The sequence below is a fragment of the Theropithecus gelada genome, chromosome 11, assembly GCF_003255815.1.
Source record: "Theropithecus gelada isolate Dixy chromosome 11, Tgel_1.0, whole genome shotgun sequence".
In the NCBI taxonomy this organism is placed as follows: domain Eukaryota; kingdom Metazoa; phylum Chordata; class Mammalia; order Primates; family Cercopithecidae; genus Theropithecus; species Theropithecus gelada.
In genome coordinates this window covers 83,195,778-83,220,117 of record NC_037679.1, presented here as the reverse complement: position 1 = coordinate 83,220,117, position 24,340 = coordinate 83,195,778, and the positions used below count along the sequence as shown (strand labels likewise).

At 43.6% G+C, this 24,340-nt stretch overlaps 2 protein-coding genes across 18 annotated transcripts in view; one reads left to right on the top strand and one right to left on the bottom strand.

Annotated features, from left to right (window-relative positions):
- Positions 1–14,390, bottom strand: part of ZNF664 (zinc finger protein 664) — a 40,380-nt gene extending 25,990 nt beyond the window's left edge. Inside the window, exons 1-4 of one of the 10 annotated variants that reach the window (XM_025401909.1) lie at positions 14,211–14,273; positions 13,478–13,612; positions 2,065–2,157; positions 786–914 (exon numbers count right to left, since the gene is read on the bottom strand). The gene's annotated coding sequence lies outside the window, so the exon portion shown is untranslated. Of the gene's footprint in view, positions 1–785; positions 915–2,064; positions 2,161–13,477 lie in introns of all 10 variants that reach the window. The other 9 variants (XM_025401906.1, XM_025401902.1, XM_025401905.1 and 6 more) reach the window with 9 other exon arrangements.
- Positions 14,391–14,505: 115 nt separating this feature from the next.
- The window catches only part of CCDC92 (coiled-coil domain containing 92), a 35,635-nt gene continuing 25,800 nt past the window's right edge, over positions 14,506–24,340 (top strand). For 6 of the 8 annotated variants that reach the window (XM_025401951.1, XM_025401950.1, XM_025401945.1 and 3 more), the window contains exon 1: positions 14,506–14,981. The gene's annotated coding sequence lies outside the window, so the exon portion shown is untranslated. Of the gene's footprint in view, positions 14,982–15,651; positions 15,741–24,340 lie in introns of those variants that run through there. The other 2 variants (XM_025401949.1, XM_025401948.1) reach the window with 2 other exon arrangements.

Genomic DNA, 24,340 nt, shown 5'->3' with positions numbered 1-24,340 from the left:
TGTGGAACAGATCTCCAGAGCTTTTTCAACTTGCAACACAAACTCTGTCCCCATTCAACAACAACTCCACTTTTCTCTCTCCCCCAGCCCTAGTAACCACCATTCTACTTTCTTGACTCCATGAATGTGACTATTCTCAAGTACCTCAAGAGTCTGGCTATTTTTATACCTGGGTCACAATTCATAACATGTATGGTCTGGCAAACCAAAGCAAGCAGGGGAGAGAGATTTTGGAGTAGGCTCACTCAGGAAGCACGAAGTGCAAGAGCAGGTGACCTCTTATAGCCAAAAATCAACAGAGATGATGAGAATCCTAAGAATAGATAGGATTTGGTCATTAGAATTCAGTATCTGCATGGATGGATAGAAATTTATTGCCACTTCACTCTCAGAGAGGGCCAGGGAATGGCCACAACAAATTATGCAGAACTCTGGCCTTCAGGCTTTTGATCTTGTAGGACTGGCACTGGAGGCTGATCCAGTGCCACTCTGAAAATGTAGCTTATTAATGGCTAATACCAAATCTGGCCAGTGGGCTCAGCAAACACCCCTAACTTCTAGGTACCCTAGATGGAAACATACACAGGACTGAACTGAAAATACACAACACTTTATTATTAGCTGGGCCTGTGAATCCAATTCCCAATGCAGCATTCCATAACGTAGGTTGGATCACATAGAGAACTCCTTTTCCCTACATTAGTGGCAATCTTAAACTGACACCAAAGCACACACAGGTATGAAAAGGAATTCATATAATATTAGACATAACTCTTTGGTCTCACCACACATATTAAAGACTGGCCGAGGTTACCCAACTCAGCACAAGAGAGAATGCAGCCAGAAAGAGACAGAGAGAACATTTGCCAAAATGCCAGGGTCCACTTGCCCCCACTTCTAAATATGTCAGTGACCTGGAAACCAATCCAGTACATGGGAAAAGAGAGAAAAGGAAGAGAGGTAGTCAGGACCTTTCTGTTGAGGGGCAGCCCCAGCCTTTCCACTCTAGCCACAGACAGCCAAGAAAAGATATCACACATCCACGTAGGCTTAGCCTTCTAATGACACACAGTCACTAGACCCACTAGGACAGAGGCCAACAAAATGTCCTTTACCTCCCACAGCCAATCCTCTTTGTTGCATGGGAAAGTGAAGTCTGGGAAGACAGAACCCCAGGGCCTGAGCAACCAGCCTCCGGCAGCAGGAGAAATGACAAGAAGCTCATTCCCCCAGAAGCCAGCAGCTATGAAGACAAAGGCTTTCCTTTCTATTGCTGCCCAGCTATGCATGGAAATAACATACAATTTTATGATGTCTGTGAATCAGAGATCTAGACTGTATGTTCGACTGGAGTATTCTGGATTTCAGCAATGACCAAATAAAGATAAACAAATACCTGTCCTATATATCTTGTCTTCTTGAGCTGAGTAAAGGAGGAGGAAAAAAAATCTTTAAAAAAGAACGAATCCAAAGAGAAAACAAAGAAAAAAAATAGTTGTGTTGGGAACACAATGACACTCAGAATCAAGTCTGCACAGATTGATGTGAAACCATAATCCTCAAGTAAGAAGATTTTCAGGAACTTATATTTAAGGAAAAAGCTACTCTTCAGGCATTGGAGGAAAAAACACCAGAAATGTATAGAGCAAACGAGCTTTTAAAGTTTTGATAGCTCGGTGAGGATAGGAACAACAGAAGAAGAAGACAAAGAGTGGCATGAGATCTAGAATCCATGTAAGGCCTCCAAGATGGCAGAAGAAAATGGAACAAGTGAAACAAAGTTTTAATAACCAATAGTTCGCATGGAAAGAAGAAAATTAAGATCCTGAGGAGATGGACAAAAATGTTTCTGACATCTTTAGAGTAAGGAAGGTGGTCCAAGATCTGGGGAATTCAATGCCAGATAAAGGCGAGGTCAGGGAGAGCGTGAGACATGGAGAGCTGCTTCCTTATTAAGCCCCAAAGGGCACATGCTCAGAAAAAATTCTAGAGACAGCTATGGCTTAAAATACTCAAGGGGGATTCTCCATCCAGGACAAATGGTGAAACAAGGGGAAAACTTACCACAATGACAGGATCAAAACCCCCAAGACATTCCAGAAGAACAGGCAGAGGCAGGGCCCACAGTGGCTGAAGGGCTACAAAGGCCTTAGGATCCTGCTGGATGGGAGAAATGCAGAGAGAAAAATGGGTTTATTTATAGAGAATTTAGGATCACAAAATGTTTTCATAAACTAGCTATTATAAATGTGGGGTACCAGCTCAGAAGACAGGACAGACCCATTTACATCTGGGATTTATAGAAATATATGGGATTCAAGGCATGGAGGCCCAAAGAAGGGATGAGCAAATCTGAGAAACCACAGAAAGGAAAATCCAGGCACTCTGCACAACTTCCCTCCAAGATATAGGCATCCCAGTATCACAACTAGCCTCGTGATGGCAACCTGATCCAAAATGAGTTTAAGGTTCATAGGTATAAGATAACTGACTCAGACTCGCTAAAATGCCAGGGAGTAAACAATCAATAGTGTTTCTTCACGGATTTTCCAGTCTCTCAGGGTGCTGAAGAAGCACAAACTGGAGTCAGACTGGGCGAGTTCTTGTCCTGGTCCTACTGCATACCTGCTATAGAAGCTTCACCTAAGAGGTTAAGAACGAGTTAATGGAGATAATAAAGGCCCCGATCTTATAAGGTAATTTAAGGATTAAATCAATTAATCCATGAGAATTACTTAAAACACTGCCTGGCAAATTTTAAGGGCTCAACAAAGCTATCATTATCATTATTTTATTTATTCCATCTACTACCTCCCCCCTTCTGCTATATTCTACAATTGTTCAGAGAAGTTTGGGTATAGATCTCAAGATCTAGCTTTAAGTTTGGGGAACTTCACTTTCCCTTGGGAGTTATGATATATTAAGGAACTTAGGTTCACACTGCTGCCGTATCTACATGTGGATGGGACATTTACATGTTTTTCTAGCTGTTGTCAATCTAGGGACAGTGCTGAATTACAGTATTCCTCTACGGCTCCCCAGAGCTTTAGGGGAAAGGATTACATGAAAGGCATGTGGTTAGAATGACCCAACTTGCTAATAACTATCCGAAGTTGCTATATCATTTTCAGCAGAAATCGCTAACATTAGAAATAGAGTCCTGTAGACTACGCTGAGTGGCTCTGCACTGTCAGAGACTGAATAAAACAGGAATAAAATGGAAAAGTGAAAATGCTTTAAGCACATTTAGCTATTTTAGTTTCTCTGTGGGAATAAAGGTTCAACTTAGAATGAAAGCTGTTAGCAGGATAATATTTTAAAGGGCAGGAATACATTTGGAGGAATTTCAAATGGTCTTGATATCGGGCCAGGTTTTTTTCTCCGTTACTGAACTATACATGCCAATCATGGTGCCTGCTAGCCTACAAATCCTACTAATGGGAACTGCTTCAGCTTTAAGGGTAAGCCCAGGCAGCCATGGGCCACATGACCACTTCTGAGACCAAGTGCAGATATCCGACCCAAGAGCTTAACTCTGACATATGATGTGGCTTGGAACAACAATAAAAGCAAAACAAAATCAGATTCCCCCTCTCTCAGGAATCTAAGCAATACTGAGAGAATGAGGTTATCAGCTGTGAGAGATGAAGCTGAGAGGTTATGATCCGCAAAATGACCGCAGAGGTCATGAGATTACAGCAAACCAAAGTCATGAGGAAGTAGAATCTATAAGCAAGGAGAAGCTAAAAGGTTAGAAAAGACATATAGGGGAGGGAAAAACAAGCCAGATGGCAGCAAGAGGAGAAAGACACAAAGAAATGAGCAATGCTGTGAGAGACCCCACTGTCCATGGGAAGACTGTGGCTTATCTCTGGACAGCCTGAGTTCCTCATGGGTCTGATCCACATGCATCCTCCAATACAGCCCCTTGTACAGAAAGTGGTCTGAATGAACCTCTGTTCTTTGCAACAAAAAATCCCTAATTAAAACACTTCCTTCAACTCCTCCTTAAGATGAAGTTTTCCCAGGAGGTGCCTCAGTGCCACAAACAAACAGATTCCGGGCAAGTCCACCCCCTCCCGTGCCCCCGCCAGACATGCCTAGACATACCCAATGTCCACTTCCCAGCAGAACAGGGATGTCTTATCTCTAGGCATATAGGCACAGTCCCTAAGGCTCATGAACATCTCGAGGACCTATGTAAATGTTTGAGATCTGAAAAAAAAAATTACTGGATGCAAAACATGCAAAGAAAATTGCAAAATTAAAGTTAATAAATGTTAAATGTCTACAGCCAATCAAAGCTTAACTCACATGGTTTTGTACAAGCTAATTTTATGTGGGATATGGGTGATTTAATGTTTGATATGACATAGTAAAGGCCACCAAAGGTTAAAATGGTTTAAGGCCTTCACAGGTCTTCACACCAGTCCCACAGCAGTGGACGTGTATGGGCCTAACCTGGAACCTACCATTCCAACCCCTTGGATAAGTGTATGCTTAAACAGTATCCCTGGCCACTCAAACTGGGCACTCAGTCTACAGTGAGAGGTCAAATCCCACCTCCCAGATTTCAACACAGTTATTTGACCACTTCTGATATTAGAAATCTTTTATCTTTTCTTAATGAAATATTTTAAATAAGTGAAGCCAAATAATTTCTATTAGCCATACTACTAGTTTTATCAAGTATTTTTACATGTCATTTATGAGAACAAATGGTCTCACAGATTTAAAGGATTTAACATTTGACACATGTCATAACAGTAAATCAAAAATCAGTCACATTTACTCTCTCCCGCAAGAACTCCCTTAAATGTCATGAAGAGACCTAGACATTTTCTTCCTTTTGGTCAGATTTTCAATCTGAGAAGAGCAGGAAGTGGCACAAAAGTTACACGAAACTTAGATCTTACATTCTGAGACGACGGTGTTAAAAGCAAAAAAGCAAATATAATCCTTTCTAGAGTCATTGTTGATTACAGCTTTAATTTCATATGCACAGATAAGCGACATGTGTTCTCTGGAGCCATCCCCCGACTAAGACCAATTCACTCTTCTCACCTTCACTGCTGAGCTCCTCCACAGCATCTACAGTATCTTCTGTGTGCGCCTCCTACACACCATTCTGCACCCCAACCCCCACTACAAACTGCTCTCAAAGTCAAATCTCGGGCCGTTTCTCTTGCCTCACCCTGACTCCTAGTCTACCATCTCCTCGGCTCCCAGTTCCCTGCACATTCCCGCTTTTCCTCTGGCTTTGCTGAGTGTGTCTGCCATCTCTGATGCCTATGCCTAAATACAGGAGTCCTCCATACAGTATGTCCTGTCCCCATTTGTTAGCTCAACTACCTGCTTGACTAGAGTGATGACCATTTCCATGATGATGATGCCACAGTTTTTCGTCACAGTCTTTTCTTCTTACCTGTATCTCCAACTGCCTACTACAATTATTTTCCCATCATCCCATGATAAACTGAAAATCACTACTTTGCCAAACTCAAAGTCCCTATAAAAGGCAACTTCTTCCCTCAACAAATCTCCTGGGCAAAGAACTTTGAAACCAACTCTCCTCCTCCCTGGCCCCCACACCCCTTTCAACTGTTTTCTTTCCGTGTTTGTTTCTTCCCTTCAGCATTTAAACACAATGCAGAAGTCTCCCCCGACCTTAAGGAAAAACAGCATTTAATCCTAGGCCTTCTCTAGCTGCCCTGTCTCCCTGGCCCCACCCTCCATTTCCCCATCCAGACCTCTTAAAGACTGATTTTTCCGGATTTCTATTGCTTCACTTCCCATTCATGTCTCAATCCAATACCACACCACCGAGGTTCCTCTCACTGTTGGTCTTCTCTTGGCCAATCGAAGGGCACTTTTTATTCTTTATCTGGACATTACTGGCCACACTCCCTTGGCTCCTTCTGTGACCCTACAGCCTCTATGTTCTACACTCACTGCATAAACCCAGTATTTTCAGTTGGCGGGGCAAGCTCCTGTAAATACTAGTACATTCCCGTGGGTTCCATCTCCCCTCTCCTCTGCCCCTAACATCCACACCAGTTTCAACCATCTCGCCCACTGGTTCTCAACTCTGGCTGTGAAAGACAGCTCTTGCTAGGAGTCCACGTTTCAACTGTTCACAAGGCCTCCAGAGGGCACTCAAACACCTGCTCAGAAACCTTCTTGGCTCTTCACACTAAGGTCTTACAACTTGAAATCAATGTCACAATGGGTTACTACCTCTGGTTGCCAAGCATCATGAAAATGCATGCTTCGTGCAGGTTCTCTGATTCTGTGAGTCTGGAGGCTTACCACAAGGTCCTAGTTCTATCACAATGTAAAGTTATAGTATTAAAAGTAATTTATTGAATATCGGTTAACTGAGAAATTTGACCTGTTTTTTAGCCAACGCCGAGTACTTTGAATCAATGAAATGTTCTTAAACTCCCATCACACTCAATCCTAAACATATTTCAACTACACATCCAAAAGTGATTTTGAAAGCCAGAGGGACATACGAAATTTACTCTGCAGAAGAAAAATGGTTCCAATTATTTCTATGAACTGCTGTGTTGTTAACCTAAGTGGCAGAGTTCATCATCTTTGGGACAGGGGTCCGCTCTGGCTACAAAGACTTCCTCACAAGCTCTGTCACAATATCATAGAATGCACTGCAAAATAAGACATGGAAATAAGCTATGATTATTTTATGAACTTTCAGGGGTATGAAAAATAAATGAGTTCTAGAATAGCTTTACTGAATTTCTTATAATGTATCAGGTGACACAAGAGACTCTGTGTATTCCAGAGTTAGAATAAAAGTGTAGAAATGTTTTAGTGTTAAAAAGCAATACGAATTATATTCTTTAAATTACATTTTGAATGCTTCTGCTACATCTTCAAAATTAAATTGCATTAAAAAAATTCTCTTTTTCCACTGTCTTTACAAATGAGTAACCATAGCCATTGGTTCCACCTTGTGACTCTCCCACATGGATTAGCTGTAGCACAACTTACTTTTTTTACTCTTTTGAGACAGGGTCTCGCTCTGTCACCCAGGCTTGAGTATAGTGGCGTGATCATGACTCACTACAGCCCTGCCTTCTAGTGATGCTCCCACCTCAGCCTCTTAAGTAGCTGGAACCACAGATGTGCGCCACCATGCCTGGCTAATTTTTGTACTTTTGGTAGAGATGGGGTTTTGCCATGTTGCCCAGGCTGGTTTCAAACTCCCGGCCTCAAGCCATCCGCCTGCCTTGGCCTCTCAAAGTGCTGGGATTACAGGCGTGTGCCACCATGCCCAGCAGACACAACTTTCAACCTGAGCTGAAAGACTTCAATTTGCTAAATCTAAGATTCACTCCCGATCCCTTTATTACATCTCTAGGCCATTTGAAACTACTGCTCCTGTCCATTCTTGAAACTTTCTAACTTCCAGGACGTCTCTCCTGAGTGTCCTCATTTGCACTCCCTTCTAGCCAGTCCACCAGGCTCACACTAAGTGAATCTGCTCCTGTAAGCTCCGCAACAGTAAAACCAATACGGTGAGCGTGGAAACCAAGCTAAGCCAATCAGATTGTCTTTCTGGAAAATTTGGACTGGGAAGTGGGAAGTGGAAAGACTGGGCCTGTGATGTGAGCTGGCAGAAGTTATAGTTTCAGGATGGTCTTCCAGACTGACCACCTGGGGTCACATGTGTTACTTACAGCTGAGAGAGAGAAGAGACAAGAGGGAGAGCAGGCACACAAAGCACAGGGCAGACACACAGTGAGCAAGAGAAGCTGGGGAGATGAAGGCAAAGAGCACAGCCACACTGACTGCCGCCAACTTCCCAGCGACTGGGCCCCAACCTCTGATGAAGACATCCCCCTTCCTCTCTAATGTCTTCTGTTACTTTGGCAGGCACTTTCTCTACTACCTTTTTCCCACTTGTCCTTCAAGGTACCCATGCTCCAGCCATACTACTAACAGTCAGGTGGGCACTCACACATGGATGAAAGGGTACCACTCTGCCTATTTCCTGGCCTGCCCCTATGTGGAAGGGACCAGTTTACCAAGATGAAGAGAAATCACTCCAAGAAGTCAGGTGTACTCTGACAACGAGATGACTGACAAAAGGACCACTAATGCCCAGAGGAATCTCCAACACCCACTCAGAGAGGCAGAGTCTACCGAATGAACCCCAAAGACAAACATGGTATTACCTGAAGTCAGGGTCATGCAGTCTCAAATAATTCTATGTGAAAAATATCAACTGTCCAGTCTATCTAGACAGATATGCCCCAATTTACAGACGTACAACTATATTGCAAGAAAAATTTCCCATGTAGAAATACTGATTTTAATACCATAGCTATGTATAGTATCTGGTCATTCTTACAGCAAAACATGTATGTGTACTGTAAAATTATTCTTTGTAAATTCTCTTCATGAAGAACCTACGTGTCCTGTAAGACCTTCAAACTCAAGCACATCCAAAACTGAATCAGTCACTTCCTCACCAAAGCCTACTACATTCCTGTCTTAATCTGTTTTCTACTGCTTTCAAGAGAATACATGAAAATGGATAATTTATAAAGAAATTTATCTCTTACAGTTATGGAGGCTGAGAAAGCCCAGGTCAAGGGGCCACATCTGGTGACAGCCCTCCTGCTGGTGGGGACTCTCCAAAGAGCCCTGAGCCAGCACAGGGCATCACACGATGAGAAGGGGCTGAGCATGTTAACATGTTGTCTCAGGTCTCTCGTCTTTTTATAAAGCCTCTAGGTACCCTCCCATGACAACTCATTAATCTATGAATGGCTCTGCCCTTATGAGCCAAACCTCTGAAAGACCCCACCTCTCAACACTGTCACATTGGGGATTAAGTTTCAACATGAGTTTTGGAGGGGACAAATATTCAAACCATAGCCAATTCCCAACTACAGTAAATGAGTCCACTTTCCCCTCAATTGCCCAAGTCGGAAACCTGGATATCATCGACTCCCCGCCATCACAAAGGTCTAGCCACTCTCTTCCAAATACCTCTGGAAACTCTCCACTGTCTACTTGCATTGTCTCAACTTAACTCAGGCCACCGTCATCTTCCCTGGAATTCTACAAAAGCCTCCAGTCTTGCTTCCCTCTAATCCATTATCTACTCTAATATAAATTTTTTAAAATGCAAAATGGATTGCTCTTACCCTACTCACAAGTTTTCAATGGGTCCCAATCATTTTCAGTGTAATTTCCAAATTTATTCATATGGCTTTAACCAAAAAAACAGTGCTCATGTCTATTTGCCATGTAGTTATCATGTCCCAGATATAATACACTTCGTTAAATCAAATGTTCCAACATACATGTAATACAAGTACATGTAATCTTGGCATGGAAAGCATTTAATTCTGATTACTTCTTGGGAAAAGCCTAGGGGAGACTGGTTTTTCATATCACATGTGTTTGTATTGCTTCAGTTTTTTTTACAATGGGCATTTACTTTTGTAATGAAGATGTTACAGTTTCTCACAAATTTCACTAAAGGTCTAAATTTAGATAAAAATATATACTATCTAGTACCTAAAAGGATGTGGTAAAAATGACACACTCTTATGTTACATTGGCCATATGTATCAAGAGTCTTTAAATTATTTACATTTCTTGATGGTCTAGGAACCATCAAAAGAATATTTTTAAATACAGAGAAAAGCTTTCTGCACAAAATATGTATATTGTAGAATTACATTTACGGGCACAGTTTGCAGAATGGTTATGATACACCCCCGTATCATATATTTAGTCCACAATTCTTCAGATTTCCACCTGATCTCTTCTACATATTTTTGCCATTCATAGGTTGTACTGGAAGGCTCCTGGGACTTTTTTTTGGGAGTTTTAATTATATCATGTATACAACGGTGTATCCTGATTTCCTTCCACTTAACACTATCATAAGCATTTTAATATATTTTCTTCATAAACATTTTTAATGGCAGTGTTATTTGCCACTAAATATATGATACAGGGGATGTATCATAACCATTCTGCAAACTGTGCCCTAAAGAGTAATTAAATTTTATGTAGTCTAGTACACTAGTTTTTAATTATTATTTTCTCTATTGTTTCTAATAGTAGCAGCTACTTCCAGATTTGAGTGCCGTGTAGGCGCCTGGCTCTTTATCTCTTACTCTCATAACACCATAAAGTGGAAAATATTTGTGGCAAATAATAAGCTAAGAGTTAGTATTTTCAATATGTAAAGAACTCATACAAATTGATGAAGAAAATAATGAAGATCAACACACAAGTTGTTACAGGATGTGAATCAATGGTTCACTTGATAGACCTGCCGATACTTTTTAGTGTAGACAACTAGTTTAACATTTTTGTGTACTTTTTGCATACAAAGTACCTTTTTATTGCTTTTATTAATCCTCACTTTTAAAAAATTAGAAACAAGGATTTTTTTTTTTTTTTTTTTTTGTAAGACGGAATCTCGCTCTGTCGTCCAGGCTGGAGTGCAGAGGCCCAATCTCTGCTCATTGCAAGCTCCACCTCCTGGGTTCAGCCATTCTCCTGCCTCAGCCTCCCAAGTAGCTGGGACTACAGGCACCTGCCACCATGCCTGGCTAATTTTTTGTATTTTTAGTAGAGATGGTGTTTCACCGTGTTAGCCAGGATGGTCTCGATCTCCTGACCTCGTGATCCACTCGCCTTGGCCTCCCAAAGTGCTGGATTACAGGCGTGAGCCACCGTGCCTGGCCAGGATTTTTTTTTTTTTTTTTAATGAAACACTGACTCGACCTTTGTGTAGCTGGTAACGTGAAGTCAATGTGAATTCCAAGGGAAAGCTCACATCTCTTCCAGACAGCCCTCTGAGATGGCCTACTTGGTCCCCCCCCTTCTACTCTCCAGCCCCAACACACCCCCACATCTTGCATGCAGCGACTAGAGTGGCTGTTTAAAGATACAAATCTGATTATGTCACTCCTCTTTGTAAAACCCAACCCGTATCATGGTTTCCCACTTCACTCGGGATAAAATACAACCACGTTAACCTGCCCTACAAGACCCTACTTGATCTGGCCCCTGGCCTGCCACTCTTCCCCTTCACCTCCATAGTCTATCCACATTCATTCTTTCAATTCCTGGAATGGGCAAAGCTTTTTCCCCGCTTTGAGGCCTTCCCACATGCTGTTCCTCTGTCTGGAAAATTATCCCCCACTTCCCTCCACACTAACACCTACGCACTCTTCAAATCTCATCTTAAATCTTATTTATACAGAAAAGCCTTTCCTAGGCCCCTTTTCTCCACTCTAAAATTTGGTCTCCCCTTTTTTATACTTCCTCATAGCAGGTGCTGCTTAACTTCCACAGCAGATACCACAGTTTGTGATCATATGTGTAGTTGTGATTGTGTTTAAATTCCGATCCCCTCCCCCTCACAGATCATAAGCTTCAAGAGAAAAAGAACAAGTTGATTTTGTTGGCCACACTGCAGGCACTCATATACATCTGAAAGAAAGAAAAATACATACAAAGCCCCTAATCGTATCTCGTACATCTTAAAATGTTACCCATCACATCATTCAATCATTATTTAAATGATTAAAATATTAAATCTCAATATTAAAACTCTGATACAGCCTGCGAATTTAGTAACAATCCCTTTTCTTTGAAGGACATAAAAACTAATCTGAATCTGCTGCTGCCACAGAATAATACATGTACAACTTACAACTTTAAGGAAATAAGATTAAGTATTATAGTGAGAGTATTGTCTGGTGTTCAGTTTGCTAATATGTTTATTCACAGTCAACTAATTTATATGCCTTATTTTTTAAGGTGTGAAAGCACTAGGGGCTGGGCACAGTGGCTCACACTTGTAATCCCAACACTTTGGGAGGACTGCTTGAGGCCATGGTTTGAGACCAGTTGGGGCAAGATAGTAAGACCCTGTCTTTACAAAAATAAAATAAAATAAATCAGCCAGGTGTGGTAGCACATGGTTGTAGTCATTCCTAACTACTGGGGAGGCTAGAATCATGCCACTACAGTCCAGCCTGGGCAACAGAAAGAGACCCTATCTCGCTCTCTCGCTCCCTCTCTTTTTTTTTTTTAAAGAAGAAGAGGAAGAAAAGAAAGCTCTAGGAAAAAATGCTTTGCAAAATATTGTTTATGAAGCCTAACGTATTGACAGTACTTGATAAAAATTAATTTAAAAAATCACAAATTAAAAAGCATTCAAAGTTGACTATCTCTAGTGCTCTGTGATATGATACACACACATCTCGTCAAAAAATATAAATGATATTGCAAATAATTTTTGTATCACAAAGGCTAATAAAACCAATATTTATATACTACTTTACATTCTACAAACCATATGCACTGTATCACTGAACTCTATGGAGTAGATAGAGCAGGCCATTTACAGAAAAGAAAACTGAGGTTTGGTGTCATTCAATGTCCTCCCCAAGGTCACACGACTTCTAAGAGGTACAGTCACAACTACTATACGGGAGGGATGGCTGCTCCCACATGTAAATTTCTTAACCAAAAGAGAACTTCATCATAAATGCCCAATCTCGGTATTAGCGTATATCTGTGCTATCACCGAAATGTCATCTCATCAGAGAACCACGACCGGCGAAAAAGTTGTTTTAAAGTTAAAACTTAAACTATCAATTTGGGAAACGGCTAAACCACGGTATACTGAAACTATGGAACATGATGCAGCAGTTGTTAAAAAAAAATAACTTGAAGCATTATATGCTAAAATTGAAAGGGTGCAACAGTCCTTGTTAAAGCAGTCAAAAACGATGTTAGATGCACACACGTAAAAGTATCCCAAAAGATCTAGAAGGATACACACCTCACACGTAATAGTCGGCATCCCTAGAGACAGCGGTTGATAGTCAAAAGACAAAATGCCATCTCTGCGATACGCTGTTTTTACAAAGAAAATGTACTACTCTAATTTAAAATTAATTTTTAAATTTTAAATTAACCTGTGGGTTGAACAATGTCAATTTCCTGCTTTAAAAAACTATGCATCTATAAAGGAAATAGGGGCCCTAAGAAGACAAAATGCCTAAAAACAGTTCCATCTTGAGAAAACAATAAACTGTAAATATCAGAAAACGTTCCTTGAAGAAGGCAATAGCTCGGAAATCTTTTTTCAGTATCTGGTCTCCTTTGTTGCAGTGAGACAGCCCATAAGCAATCTAGCGACCAGAACAGTTCGGAGCAGGCTCCCGGGGAGATTTAGTTGTTAGAGTTCGGCAAGAAAGGTTTCACAAAGGAGCCGAGTTCTGGGGGAAATGAGAGGTGATGTGGCGGAGAGATGGATCTGGATGGGAAAATGCCTGGGAGGGGGGTATACGGAGTCCATGAGAAGCCGGGGACAGTGAGAAAGCTGCAGGCGAGTCCTGGAAGGGGTGAGAACGCCTGCGGAGGCGGGAGTCGAGAGGGAAGCGGACAGCGCCGGCAGCCAGTTTACCTGGGTGAGAATCCGGCCCTTGTTGTGGTCAAACAATGGAGGCGTCCGGCCGCAGCAGCCTTCTGCGCTGGGTGCGCGAGGGGTTCCTCATCACCTGAGCGGGATGCTCGCCTCCTCTGCCGGACGCAGGGCGCCCTGAAAAACACACAGCACCCCATGCAGCCGGCTCCTCTGCAGCCGCCCGGCTCCCCGGTCCCCTGGCGCGGCCATGACCGCCTCTCCGGGGACCCGCCTGGAAGGGCTCCAAGGCGCGGCTCCACGGGCGACGAGGGCGGCCGCGCTCCCCCTTCTCGGCTCCAACAACAATGGAGCCTGGCTCGGGAGTCCGGCTCCCGCGGGGCCTCGCCCGGCCTCGCCCTGCCCGCTGCCCAGCCCTCGCTCGCGCCGGCCGCCATCTGCGCCCCCCGGCCCCGCTCCCCCGCACTGCGGGCCCGCGGCCGACCGCCCGAGGCCCGAGGGGCGGCTTCTCAGCCCGGGGCCCGCCCGGCTGCGCGGAGCCGCTCTGACCTTCCCAGCCATCCCCAAGGGCCGGGCCGGCCCGAGGCCCATCCTCCGGGATGGGCTGTTTTTCTTTTCTTTAATCCACTCCACCTCCTTCCCACCCCCAGCCCGCTCCCCGGCCCCTGGCCCCTAGCCCCCTCCGGGAAAGAAAGAAAGACTGCAGCCCGGCCGCCGAGAACTCACTCCAAGTGAGGGGAGTCAGCGCCCCAGGCCGCGGGCGCCGCGCACCCACCTCCCTCTCCTCAGGGACACCTCACAGGTGCGCCTCCGAGCCGCGCGCGCGCGCGCTCCGCACACCCAGACGCCTCCGGGGGACAGCGCGCGTGCGCACGCACGAGGCCGGGGAGCCCCGGGGGAGCGGGGACCGCACGCATGCGCGGCCGCCCGGCCCGCGCCCCCACTGCCCGCCTCCGCCCCCGCCCCCCCAGCCCCGGCACTGCCGGGCCCGGCCATCCCCAATCCCCGCGCGCGGCGCGCGCGCTCCCGCTCGCTTCCCTCGCTCCTCCCCGCGCCCCCGCCCGGGCCGCGTTACCCAGGGCAACCGCAGTGCGGCCGCACCTGAGCTGTGCGCCTGCGTCCCGCGGGCCCGACCCTCCCTTCCCCTCGGCCCTCGCCCCTGCCCGGCCACAGCCGGGCGGAAGGGGGCGTCGCCCCGCCTCGCCAAGTGAATATCTGCCCGCCGCCCCCGCCCAGCCCGGCAGACACAGACCCGCCGCCGCGTCGGCGCCTCGCCCGTCGGGTCAGCGCGGCCAGGCCTCGCCGCCGGCCCCACTCCCAGGGTGCACCGCGGCGAGCGCTCGGGTGGGAGCAGGCGAGATGTGCCGGGCGGGCGGCGCCCACTGACCTCCCTCGGCGGCCCGGCTCCGGGCAGCGCCCGAGCCCAGGCAGCCCCGCCCGCCGCGCCCCGCCCAGCCCATGGGCCGCGAGCCCCCGCCGTCGCCCGTCGGGAGGACCGAGCCTAAGAGGGCAGCCGCCTGAAGGAACGCGACGGCGGCGCCCGCAGGTGAGGCGGGGCCCGGGGTGTGCCGAGTCCGGCCCCGCTCACCTGGCAGCGCCGGCGGGGGCGGAGGGGCCGGGCAGGGACGGGAGTTCGTGGCGAAGACTTTAAAAACCCTCCCCGCGGGGAGATGGGGGACGGGGTCCTCCCGCCCCACCCCCGGGGCTTGGGAGCCGCGCTAGCTCCGCGAGGGGCAGGGGTGGCCCCGGACGAAGGCAACTCGGGGGACGGCGGAATCGGGGGAAGGGGGTCCCTGAGGCGCGGGCCGCGCCCGCCCCCGCAGGATCCGCCAGCCCTTTTTGGGGAGGGGGCGCCCCGGCCCGGGCTCTAGTCCAGGGTGCGGACCGGCCGCGGCGCGCGCCCACGCCAGTGGCAAGGGGTCGGAGAGGCCGGTCCCGGGGCGCTCCTGCTAGCCCCGGGGTGGGATCGCAGGGCGAGGGATCCGCATTGCAGGTGCACCAGGAGCGCCCCGGGGCCTAGCCCGGCTTTGTCTGGGATGCTGTGGGGAGGCGGCGGTTTGAATCCACATCTCCTTTTTAAATGCATGTTACCACCTAGGGGACCTTAGAGACCCTCCCTGACAAGTTGTATCGCCTCCTGTCCTGGTAGCCTTTCCATAAGTACGCTACCTGCCAGCCCCTTCCTGAAGCTTTGATGCGCTTTAGTTTACTCTGACGATTTGTCTGTGATTCGTGAAACGGAGCCGAAGGCACAAACGCAGCAGAGCTCCAGGTTTGGCTCCTGGGCTGCCGTCTGCTACCGCGAGTGAGTTTCTCTAACTTAGGTTTTCATGCTGGCCTGTATTGTTTCATTTCAAGTTTTGATATTTAGCAGTACGATCTAGTCCACTAATGAAAATTAGGCGACCAGAGAGAAAATATAACCGTACTCTGTAGTTTAGGTTGCAGTAGTTGGTTTTGTAACAAAATACAAGCTACCAGGCTGTAATACTTTAACATATTACGCATTTCCAGAAACCTGTAAGAGTATTAAAGCTAGGATTGCCATTTTAAAACTTTTACATTTGAAATTAAAGAGCATTGGTATTGATAAAATGATTTTTTTTTTTCACATTAAGAATTCCCATGCATTTTCTCGCCGTTGCATTGTAAGGAAAAAGATGCTAACGTTTGAAGTTACTTTTACCTCCAAAGATGTTTTGAAATGTATGTAGTTCTTTTGGCTAACTGTTCATCTTACGTGAAATATGCTTGGAAGAAGGCTTTAAAACTCGTGATTATATTTACGGGTATGCGTACCTATACTTATCACTGAAAAATCTTGAAATAGTTTTGTTACTCCTCTGCATATTATAATTACGCAGTAAATTTAGTTTAGGCACATTTAAGATTTAAGGTACAAGACAATTATTTGTGTGAGATTTTTACTCTAACATTTTAAATACATCAGTCTGACAAATAGGTTTTTTTGGAAATTAGAAATTTTTATTAACTCTTTAAAAAAAAGAATCATTCATCTTGGGTATATAACTCTTTCATCTGCCATGTTGCATAAATTGCCAAATTGGATAAATTGATCTCAACTTACCCAATTATCTTTGGATAAATTGAGCTCAATATAATTACCTCATTGGTAGGATGCCTTTGCAGTGACACTAACGTTAATAAAGTGTTGATGCTTTTAAAAAATACTTATGTTGAAAAAGCATTTTCTCGTATTTCTAGCAAGAAAAGTCATGGAACTTTTTTCCTTCTATCTGGAACCAGGTCAGCCATAAATAGTTTCTAATACATAGTGGGCACACATTTGGTAACTAAGATTAATTATATCTACTGAATTTACTGAATTCCATATCCTTCAAGGGCAGTGACTAGGTGACTTTGTGTCTTCACACACCAATGTTGCAGTAAACGTTTGAGTCAGATTGAAGTTTCATCCCGGCTAGGTAGGTGCTAACCTAATGACACCGGTTTCCACATCTTCAGCTCTGATGTTTCAACCTGCAGAAGGATTTGGGCAGGGAAGTGGCTGTGTCCTAATTGTCTTCAGATATGTGGAGGTCTGTCATGCAGCAAGGGATTTCATTTATTTTGAGTAATTAGTACAGAAAAACAGATTTCACTTTCACGTAAAGGCAAAAGTTGTTTATGGTGAGAACTAGCAGTGGAAAGAAGGGGCTGCTCCTTCCCTAGGGGCTTTTGGGATCAGCTGGTTCCCCACTTGGCCTGAATGTCTGTTAGGAGGTATCACAGGTATAGGGCGGTCTTTCTGAGAGGGACTCCTAGGTATTCCGATGGCAACTATATTCGAGGACTTCCGTACTTCACTTTTAGCACTGTGGCTTTTGTTTTTTGTTTTCTTACGCTGGCTTCTACAGTTGTGGACATAGCAACATCCCCAAACACCTACACAAACCCTGAGAAGATTTGTAGTAGATTAAAGACCCACCTGCTATCAAAGATGGTTCTTAGTCCTGCTTTGCGTTTGTATGGCACATTACAGGAATAAAGCACTCTCAAATTCAGTGTGTTTTAAAAGACTCTTTTTAATTATACATGATTTGTATTTCTTTCTTTGACTTTTATTTTCTACAATAAACATTGAATCAAGAGGAAAATTACCCTTTTCTAGGAAGGCAAGCACAAAAGTCTTTTTTTAAAGCTCTTTTTAAAAAATAGGATGGTGCCAGTCATTCTTTGGAGAGCCAGCAAGTTGTGAAGGTGAATCGTTCTTTTACTTGGCTGAAAACATTTTTTAAAAGATACTGAATAAGGCTGGGTGCAGTGGCTCACTCCTGTAATCCCGGCACTTTGCTAGGGCGAGGCGGGCAGATCACGAGGTCTTAATCGAGACCATCCTGACCAACATGGTGAAACCCCATCTCTACTAAAAATACAAAAATTAGCTGGTCATGGTGGCACAGTATTCCCAGCTACTCGGGAGGCTGAGGCAGGAGAATCGCTTGAACCCAGGAGGCGGAGGTTGCAGTAAGCTGAGGTCATGCCACTGCACTCCAGCCTGGCGACAGAGCAAGACTCCGTCTCAAAAAAGAAAAAAAGAAGAAGAAGAAGAAGAAAAAGACTGAATAAGAGATGATTCTTGTGCTTGCTCCGCATTTTAGTTTGTTTATTTCATTACTCAAACATGACTCAAGTTTCACAGCAAAAAGTCCAGTCATATCCACCTACATTAAGTTGCATTGGATGTTTTTTCAGTATGTCTGCATGGTTTTTAAAATATGCTGGCAGCTGAAGGTAAAACAAAGCCAAGAAGTAGAATTACAGCAAGCTGAAAAGCTTAGGGGAATTGGAGCTTTGTGTTTGAAGAAGAAAAACATGTGCCCTGTTTGTATGAAACCAATCTTGAGAATGATGGTTTTATCAAAAATGGGAATAATAATTTATCTATTATAACAAAGATTCGGCTACTGAGTGTCAATCTAATACATGTATTAAGTGGGTCAATGAGGTTGGGACTCCAGTCTGTGGCTAAGAAGCAGAGCAGAGTTACCTGTGAACACGAGTGCCTAATACACAAGGATTGAAGTGCAGCAAGACGGTAATGAGGCCAATTGAGTTAAACCAAGGTCCGACCTCTCCAGTTTAGGAAGAAGAGGAAAAAACGATTCTGAATTAATGTCTGCTTGGACTGGACTTTTTAAACGTCTTTTAAAGTAGTTTCTCTCTCTCGTTCTGTAGCAGATGAGTTTGTCTCATGCGTTTGTGTCTCTTACCCATTAGCTGACTTTGGGTGTGATAAGTGACTAAGAGTCCTCAAACTTTGAACAAGGAATATACCATTTATTTATGCTGTATGCATGAAGGGAAAAGAGACGATTATCAAGATTTTCTGGCCAACCAAGAAATAAAATGAAACCTTAAAAATACTTATTTTTCCAGGAAAAAAAAATCACAGATACTACTTAAATATTATTACCAGGACAACAAATTAGCAAATAAGGCAACCAGTTAGAAAGCAGCATTTTCAAGGTTAAAGATTGCATTTTAAAGCTTTTAGCCATGACTTTTGAAGGGATCACACAAACATCTTAAAAGACTTCTTTGTTAATCAGAAAACAGTTTACATGCAAATTTTCACAATGGAGAGCAGACCGAGATCAATACTTTCACGATTATTCCCAGCTTACTGCTTTATCAGAAAGAACTTTACTACGAAGCAAGAAGTGTCTACTCTTCTGTGAAGGAGTAAGTTTTCTCCTTGTTTCTGAAATTCTTTATTCTAGCTGAATTCTCAGGACCAAGCAGTGAACTTCCATTGGTTAGCACCAAATAGAGCAAGCCTGAGAAAGCTGCTTATAATAAGGGGAAAAAACGACAGAAGAAAACTTTTAATAAAGGAGTATAAGGCACATAATATTCTGCTTCTACAAATTTTCTTTTTGTTGCCTCTTTGGCAACACTTCAGATACTAAATTTAGGTCTGCATAAAATCCATTATCCTTTGCTCTTCAGATTTCCTCCCCAATCTATTTCTAAATGCATCCTGTGCCCTTCTCATTTACTATGCAAGTAAGAGAGTTTATGAGAAGTCGTTAAAGCCCATTTTCTTAGGTAACATTGTTTAAGCATTAATGCTACATGTAAATTGTCGTTCCCAATATTACTGCAATACTCTCTTTCTTAAAGTTGCACATTTTACCTAGAAATCCGTGGCATCATACTCTGAAAAGGCCATCTTTGATATAATGTAGAGGACATGTAAAAACACTGGATTCCCAAGAGAAAGTTCCATCTCTATCATACATAGCATAATTATCTTAGGATCGCCATATTTTTCTAATGATAAATGAACATAAGAGGTTAGGCTCACGCCATACCCTAAACATTGAAGGAGGCTTTTTGTAACTCCTTTCTCTTCAGCTGTCACACACATCAACCCAGATGAAAGGCACTGCTAGTGTTCCTGCCTCGGTGGCTAGTAGCGTGTTAGGGCAGATATGCATTTTTAAAATAGCCAAGTCTTGCACATTGATAAGAAAGATGGAGAAAGGTTGGGGTTTTTTGCTCAGTTTTGTGTTCCCATAGATAAGAACATAGTAGAAGTTACTAGGTTTGGCCTGTCATTTTCAGGGAAGGTCAGTATCTTGATACCGAATCATCTTTATCTTTTGGTTGAGTCCCTGTGACAAGACCAGAAAGTTCTAGTGGAATAGAGCAGCAGCTTTCTGGCATTAAGGTACTTGTTCATTGACATGCCCTATTGCTCTCGGGGGAGGAAGGATGTGTAATCCTCCTCAGCCTCTGCAATGTGATAGATTTCAAGTGAGGAATTGTTTTCCATCAATAAAGGGGTCAAGTCAGTTTTTGACAAGTTTATTAGTACAATAAGGCTGTGGTATCAGGACCCAGTTCAGAGATGAACAAAGCCAAACCATATTGTTTGAGGGCAAAGGCAGGTTTTTAGGGGAGAGAGAAAATAAATATCCAAGTAGAAACAGAGCCAGAAGTGAGACCTTGGAGACAGGTTGAGAGCTGTCTATTTGGAGGTGTTCTTGTGTCTCATCCCTTGTTGCAGGATGGAACTCAGAGCTTTGGGTGACCATTGGCTAATTCTAGAACACTGCACTGAATGTTACTCATTAGCAGGCTGTGGTTAGAGCAGAGTGCCTTTCCTAGTAGTTTCAGGATGCCAGCGGGACCTGCCTGTGCAGTGACCATCTTGAGTCTGAAATTTAAGTGGAAAGCAGCAAATTAGCCATTCCTGTGTTTAGAGAAAACTGAGTTTAATTAGAAGGTGTCAAAGTCGTTGGGGTCAGCATGTTCCTACTGAAGAAACTGGGAATCCTCGGCACGTTAGTAGCCAGCAGAACTATGGAGTCCCTTGGAGGAAGGTTGAAGTGATGTTTGGACTGCTGAACCACAGAGTGAACCTGGGAATGAGATATATTGACAGACACCCTCATCAGTGCTTTCCATTGGTGTGCAAGACAACTATTTCTCAAAAGAACATAGCTTCCTCTCCCATGGAATGTCCTACCATTGGGGATGTAACCAGAAGCCTCCAAAGCCTACTCAGTTTTTTAGGGGAAGATCCCAGATTTTTGTTTGTCACAACTCTCATGTTTACATTTATAGGTAGGGAATCCAGCCACTTCAGTCCAGTTTCTGAAAATTCCTGGCTAGGTTATTTTTCACAGTTCCATTTGGACATTTTACCACCTCTTCTGATTGTGGACAAGACAGTGAAGGCATTGATGAATGTATAGGGCTTTACAGCTTTATTTATAATCTGAAAATTATGGACTCCTATTCCAAATAAACACACTTAATGTACCAAATCTGTAAATAAAATATTTCAGAAGTCTTTTTGACATTGTGTTAGCCTTTGCATGTATCTTCTATACCCAGTGAAATTACTAAAGCATTCACACGAAAACCTGTTTTTCTCATTTGAATAAAACCAATCTGAATGTGCTTATAAATGCCCGCCTCCCGCCCCACACCCCCATCCATAGATAAGTTGCTCTCTTTGTCTTTATGGCTACTTCCCACAACATGAATGGACAGGTCAGACAACTCACACAGTGGTGATGAGCTACACTGGTAAATTTGGAGCATGCTACCCACATACAATTTTCCCTGGCATCCCTTCTTGTTGGTGTGTACCAGGCCATGGGACACAGGAACAAGATGAAGGCACTTTGGAGCTACCAAGGGGCTCTCTGAAACCCTGACAGTCTTCAGAGTCCCTTCTACGATGTGGGGCCTGATCTGGGACAGGACAGTGTGGGAAAGAGCCACCATAAGGGACTGTTCACTCTGAGAAAGATGACTGACCATAGATAACCTTGACCGTGTTATTCACCAAAGGAAGTATATTTCCAAAACAGCCCAACAGGGGTTACATGAGGGCCGTGAGAAATGTAAGCTCCTCCAAGAGCATGTAGCCCTCACTGTTTTCACAATTGTCCGTAGTCAACAGAGTCACGAAAAAGTGAGAAAGAAAAGCAGGACTTCATACTCCAGTGAGAGCAATAAGCTTTGACTTCCGGACAGAATATACAGAGGTCAAGATGAATCAAGATTCCTCTTTATTGAGAAGAGATTGCATCCCAAAGACCAATTTACTTTTCTGTGAGTGGGTAGTCTTGTCTCTTCAATTATACACAAGTGTTTATGGATTCATCTCACTGTATCTCGATGCACACGTACATGCACACATGTCATTCCAAACAGTGTATTTAACTGGCAATATATTTAGCAATTTAAAATTGTAGTTTTTAAATGTTACCAAACATACCAGGTGTCCTAATACATTGATTTTACCATCATAATTTGAGCTTTAATAACAAGTATTCAAAAAAAGACCCAGCAGCTCATCCGTGGGGATTATCAGGTGACAAGGGATGTTTTTTCCATTTGAATTTTAATTTCTTTATTCGTTTTTAGGTAAATATTATTAACTAATTGCCTCACTATTCTGTTGGTCCAAAGGGAATTAGGAACTTTAGAAAACAAAATTTACATTAAAAAATAATGCGGTTGTTATTTAAAATTGTCAGAAATGTGGCATCTTAAAACATTCAGCTAATGGAAGTAGAGTGACTCTTGGTTGTCATAACATGTAATACTGTCTGGGATTTTTAAAAAGCAATTTATAACGATAATAGTTTCTTAAGTTATAGCTCCCTTTAATTTGTATTCTCATGTTTAGATTCATCTACTCTGAAATCATGGTGTTAGGTAGTCATTGAGCTATTCTGTAAGGCAAGTGTCAAGAATTTAGGAAGTTCCATTTAATTTAGCCTTTGTGAAAAAATTCTGCTTTTTGTATGAATCCATATGGACAGGGTTGTCTGTGCCCCGCCCCTGCTCCCACATATTAGCTCCACAGGGGGAGAGTGTTTGTCTCTTGTTTGTTGGTGTGCTCCACGTGTCCTCCGCAGTGTCTGGCTCAAAGCTGCTTAAAGGTGCTTCCTTTATAGAAAGAATGAACTGTAATACCTTCTATCACCCCCCATATAGAAGACACAACCTTCTCTTATACCCCCAAATTCACAAAAATAGATATGAAAGGATTTTCTTTAAAAGTACTAAGAACTTGAATAATTTCTTTTATGTAGTCTTCTGTGTTATATTGGAATAACCTTGTTGTTAATAGAGACACTTTATAAAAAAAGATAAATAACTTTTCAGTTTGTACCTGTTATGTTTAAACTTTATTTTTAAACTGCTTTTATAACTTGAGCAATTGTTTTTATTTTGAAAGAGACCTTTTCGAAGTAGAAAACCATTTTAAGATTTACCAGCGCAACACTAATTACTTCAACTTCTCCAGTATATTTGTGCAAATTACAAAGTTCAAATTATGGCTGTTGTACACAGGGTTTCCTGGTGACCACGGAGCCTGTACTTTCATTTCTCCCAGCCTGGAAAGCTTTCTTAAAGTGCTAGTATATATAAAATATTAGGAGTTTTGACATGATTTCATAAATTTATTGGGAGTCTTTAAAATTCTCCTAAGGTTTACATATTTAGTGAAGTCCTTAAAAACAAAACTCTTTGCATTGAAGAAATATTAAAGCCTTTAAACATCAAAGTTTCCTAGAGATTTCCTGCTTGTCTTAGATAGAGTACACCTGTGGAAACTGTACACCTAGGTCAGCTTCAATGTGTCCACTTAATTTCTGTAGAAATATGCAGCTTTATAACCATAACACTGGAGTCCCTATTGCATTTCAGAATTATCTTGCACTCACCCTCTTCAGTTCTCGGGTCACGTTAACGTTCATACAAGAAAAGCAAAATCTCACATTATTAAGAAATGGGAAGAAAATTATTACATTCTTAGGCAATTTGGAGTTTATTTGCAGTCCTTTTTCTTCCAAGCAAAAGAAAGCAAGGAAATGCTGATCCAATGTTCCAGCCATTTTAGCTAAACAGGTAAAGTAGTCCCTTTCTGCATTCCTGCTTCGGCAAGCGTGTAAGATACAAGGAAGAAACTCACTCAAGTAGGCTCCTATTGCTCCCTCACCTGCTGGTTGCCTTTTCCTCCAGGGTTAGCAGTTCTCTGGTACAGGAAAGATGCTGCATGTGGGGAGAGCTTGCCCCCCCAAGAGTGCCATACGCTGCGTTTACTAGCCATCCCGGAAACCCAGAGAGACCAGGATAAACCTCAAGTCCAAAGGGGAGAAAAGGCCTACCTCAAATTAGGTTGACCCTAACCCTGGGGGTTTCTCATCCAAAACTCTTTTGACCTTTGGGGTCAGATTATCCTTGCTCTGGGGCTGTCCTGTGCATTATGGTCCATTTAGCAGCATTCCTGGCCCCTACCCACTGGATGCTGGTAGCACCCACCCACACACTCATGACAACCCAAAGCATCTCCAGACATCGCCAAATGCTCCCTGGGGGCACAGTTGTCCCAGCTGAGAACCACTGCTC